Genomic DNA, 5,309 nt, shown 5'->3' with positions numbered 1-5,309 from the left:
ACAACCGCCGTCAGATGGTTGGACGTTTCTTGGGAGATGCAAGGAACTCGAAAGATGCGCCCGGGCGGCATTTTCTCCTGGTAGAGCATTTGACGAATGCAATTGAATATTTTAAACAGTTTCTACTTTTTGCTTCATTCGATGTCGTTTTGAGAAGGGAAGATATCGCAATCGAACAAATTAAACGGAAAGTTTTGAAAGTGCAGCAATTTGAGTTCAAAGTCCTTGTTAGTGACGAATAAAATTGAAGTTGTATTCTCTCATCAAAAGTGGATTAAGCACCTTTCCAAAACAATATAGTATAAAATATAACTTGTGATGAGCTTCTAACTGAACTGAACAATAAATGTAAAACAAACAATTCAATCATTTTTTTCATTTTTAATCCAGCGATTCTTTCCACATTTCTCTGATATCAAAAGGACGAAATATAAATTGACTTCCTCTCCTTCTACATTAACGTACTTATAACGCTATTACTTCTAGCGGTTTCTAGCTTATGAATACATTAATAAATTATTGCCTCCTTCAAAAGCAACTGATGACAAATAAAACCACCACGTCTCGACGTCAACTTCCGGAGAATAAAATTAACCAAGAGGAAAAAAAACATGCAATGAAAGAACAGCGAAAAAACCGCAACCAACCGAAACCTTCACCTCCGCGTCACACTAATTCGCGACACACAACCGTAACACCCACCGTAGTAAGGGTTTTTCACGTCCTCCTCCTCCTCCTCCTGGCGGATGAATAACCATAATTCGATTAAGGATCGCATTTCATTTCGAACGCGAGTACGGTTCGTGTCCTTCCCCGGAGCAGGAAGTGATTTGGCTGGAGTTGGAAAATGCAAAATCTCAACCGCTACCAACATGTCGTCCGAAAACCGAAAAAACCGCTCTATTTTGGAGTTGGTTAAAGAATTTTCTTTGCGGCCATGAATGTCTGACGTGGGTTATTTAATTTTAGCCATTTGTCGTGCTCCGCAGAGAAGAGGAAAACAAAAAACAGAGGAAAAGGTAAGATTAAGGAACACAAAATAGAAAAAATTATAAATAATATAATTAATGAAACGAATCCTTAAACCCTGGAAAAAATGGATATAACAAACGAAAATACAGATTAAATCTGATCAAATTCAAATGAAAAATCACTGAACAATGCTATATGTTACTTAATAAGGAACCACTCATGTAATGCAAGAGAAACTAAATTGTAGAGAAAAAATAAAGAACCAGGTCGGGTTAACATGAAGAAATAAATTAAAATAACTCCGTAAATAAAAAAGCAACTTTAGATTGAACTGTATAAACTAAACAAATTTGTATAACAAAGAACGGCAGAACGATTCATGCAATAGAAATGAAAAAATTTGGAGAAGAGAATTAAAATAATAATACAAACTTTTAAAAAATATGAAAGAATCAAAATAAGGCTCAAGAAAATCGCATAACAGAAAGAAAGTGTATCAAATATACATGAAAAGTCTCTGAACATGGTATAGAAATGTAAGCAAACTGGAAACACCCCGTGTCTCCTTTTCGACACGACACGTTTCGACCATTGCTTCCGACCGGAATTGCAGGAGACCATCGAAAACTCCTATTCCCCGCTCCAGGAATTGCAGTTTGTCCCCAGGGAAAAAGTAACACTACCACCAGGAACTCGTCGTCTGAGGCATTGTCAGCGGCGAGTGGTCGGTCACGGTTCGCATATTAACAAGCCTCGTGGGGGGGCTGAACTCTGTTCTGTTCTACTACCGCGTCGATGGCGATGACGGACAACGGATCCCTACCGGTGGACACGTCATCATCCCTGTCATTCTGCGGACGTGTCAACGACGACGGGGTAAGTCGTCGAATGGCGGAAAATTGACGTGCCAGGGTTCGCCGGGCGTCGGGGTGCACGTGACGGACATCTGATTCATGTGGTTTGTTACGGTAGGACACGGCGAGATGCGAAATTGCGACGCACGACTTGTCATTGTTGGCATCAATGTCGATGGGAGCGCGTTGCAATGGAATGGCCGAAGTTTAGTGGCATGTTTGAGGTTTGAGGCATGTTGGATAATGTTTTTGTTACCCAAGAAGAGCGGAAAGATAGCTAAACAATTTAGGAAATATGGTTCAAAATACAATTTCCAATGCCTTCCTTCAAACTGATTCGCAAACTTTTCCTATTTTAGTTGGAGATGCATACACCATCTTATCCAAAATGGAATCAATTAACCACTTTCCAACTTCTAAACTGCAAATAAAAACATCAAATAAGATCTGTCCACCCGTTGACGATGTTCAAACAGGACCCATCCTCTAGTCTATCACCACCAAACTGCCCTTCGTTCGGTAAATAAACTCCGGTCCCGAATAGTGCGTGAATGCACTATCACAAGCCGACCGCATCGACACACCGGAAAAGGGTTTTGCGATGCAACATTTATCATCACCGACCAACGAGCTCCATTTCCCTCCCCACCCCCCCCCCCCTTTTCCATTTATCTCTTGGCAAAGCACACCAGTCTTGAGTGTTTCCCCGGAATGCCCGACCCATTTCCGTCCGGCCGGGGTCGGTGTTACACTTTCCAATTTAAATTAGTGGTCATTCAGTTTTGCGAAATTCATGAATATTTGCATGACAAATTACGCACTGTGTTCAAAGAAAACTAGTTCCAGCGGACACTTGAGCGATGGCTGTCGGTTGTCGAGTGTTTGTGTGCCAACCTGCTACCCCGTTGCCCGGTGCGGGAATGCATCGGATGCAACGGACCGTAGTGCACCGGCGTCACCAACATTAAGCAATCAGCATTGGAAAAGGACACTGAAAGTCAGCATTGGAAAATTCCCCTAGGTAAGCGGTATTTATGTTTCTTGTACAAAACAGTGTATTTTGCAAGAAAGATTAAACTATAATTTGAAAACAAAGCTAATTTGCAATTTTAAAATGTGTCCTCTTTCTGACCAGCAAAACCTGCGAACAGGACTGTTGTTGAGCTCCCCCATTTCCATTATTCCGAAGCCTTAAAGTGCGTAATCAAATTTTCTAATTATGCAAATGGAAATTAATTTATTCAATCGATCCACTATCATCGGCTGTCATCGGATCGGACGATGGTCAAAGGTTGCAACCTGCAACCGGGCCCTGCTATCCTGATTGTGCCCTTAATGTACATACTTACTGCAGCGACTACAACGAGGCGACGCATTGGTGCATCGTAACGGGAATTGATTTTAAATATAGTCAACAGCATACAGTTGATGTTAGTGGACACCAAATTTATTAAAATAGGAGAAACATGACTATAGTTTCGTAGATGTTACAAAATTCGGTATCGTTTTTAAATAGCTCATCGTAAAGCGATCCTATTCCATTTTTGAAAATCATCGTTTCATTTTTCTAAAGCAAATCTCAACTCAATGTGAAATTATGAATATTTATGAGAATCACTTTCATCAACTTCTTCGCGTGGAGATGGAGACATGAACCGCTCTCCAACCGAACATCCCCATCGGCGTTGAATACGATGTCCTTGGGATGTATTTTTGCGCGAGCGCTTCTGGTAAAATATTTCATAAAATATGCACCACCGGGCTTGGGTGGAAGAAGCCCTTTCGTCGCGATTGAGTCGCTCACACTAATGACTAACAGTTTTAACGGCCACCTCCCCGGAAGAGTCCTTTTCCACGACGAACATTGGAAACTTGTCTACCGGGGGCGGTTGTTTGCTCGGGTGAAAAATAACAAGCAAAAAAGGCATCCACCTTTTCTTCGCCCAAAAATGCCGAATGCGTTTGTATGAAGGGGAAATTACCTGCCATACCTTTCCCAGTTACCGGTTGGCATGGAAATGCGAAACGGGAAATTTGTTTCTTCTGACTCGCCCGATCGCAGCCCTTTTTACTCACGGCATTTCCTTTCACCGAATCGGCATCCGGTGCGGTACCGAGGTTAAGATCCGGTATACGTTCATCTTGAAACTTCGGCAAGTGTACAATCGAACCCGGATGTCACCAGATTTGATGCGAATATGAATACTATTGAATTTCTTGTCCGTCGAAAACGCGTCACGAATAAACACACATCCATCCGGCAAGAACCGTCTTTCGGGTCTGTGGGAGGAAAAATGTTTATCACAATCATCGTTCGGTAAAGTAACATGGGATTTGAGCAGAAGCTGTACGCAAAACTTGATCTCGTTAAAATCCCCTCGATAGGGAGCGTCCAGTCGGTTCGAAATAACTCCAACCGTAACGAACTCACGTTGCCATTTTCACTCCATTCAAAAGCAGCGTCCAGTGTGCGTAGTTCTTCCTGCAATTCACAGGAGCGTTTCCATTAACATGCAAATGTCACATCCACAACCGGCGTTGAGCGGGTGCATTAACGATGGCGGTAGTTTTGTGCCCGGACAAGTTGGAAAGCGTAACGCTTCTGAAACTGTGAAGAGCGATAAACTCCTATGAAGGTGAAGGTATGAATATTTGTTGTGTGGTAGAATTTCATGAAGAAAAAATCATGAAAGTGATATACTTTATACGTCAGGAAAATAATAGTCAAGTACTTCAAAATCAGTTGAAAAATAAACTACTAACAAAATAATGAAACATTCCAACTCGCCACTGCGAATGAGAACCTCGAAAAATTGTCCTTCCTGTTATGGCCGCTTACAACTGAACTGTAAAAAACAGGAAGTGGAACTAGAAATGCAGAACTGAGTACCTACGTTTACATTTGCATTTTCCCCCCTTCGAACCATCGGAGTTTCCCGCGAGGCCGAACTCCAAATCGCGTCATTCAGGAATTTTCCATGTTCAATCCTCCTTCCTCAAACCCGACCGATGACGCCTAATGCAAAATACAAACTCAATCAATAGTCAATTGTGTTCGAGTGGTGTTACTCGAGGTCGTGTTTTATTTTGCATCCCGGTTTCTGTTCACCTTATTTTTCTTGCGCTTCCGGTGCGAGCTAGATCCGGAGTTTTTTCAATCTTCCTTCCGGATTCCCTGTTTACACTGCAGCGCTGGTTGCGTTTTTCACCACACTTTTTGCAGTTTTCAGTGAGGAAATCCGGGGCGCGGGCAGTCGTCAAAATGTTGCAATCAACCAAGGTTTTTTTCCAACACCTTCCTCCACTCCTTTGCAGTGCATTTTGTCGATGTTCGTGATTTAGGTAAAATTTGCATAATCATTTTACCCCTATTCAACGGGACGGGGATGAATCTCCCGGGGAAAATGGGTAGCCCGTCAATGAATGATAAATGTGATTGAGTGTAAATTCATTACACGACTAGTGGTGCAATTGCTGGCTGAT

This window comes from Anopheles coustani, chromosome 3 (assembly GCF_943734705.1).
Source record: "Anopheles coustani chromosome 3, idAnoCousDA_361_x.2, whole genome shotgun sequence".
Taxonomy (NCBI): Eukaryota; Metazoa; Arthropoda; class Insecta; order Diptera; family Culicidae; genus Anopheles; species Anopheles coustani.
This window is presented reverse-complemented; position numbering follows the sequence as displayed.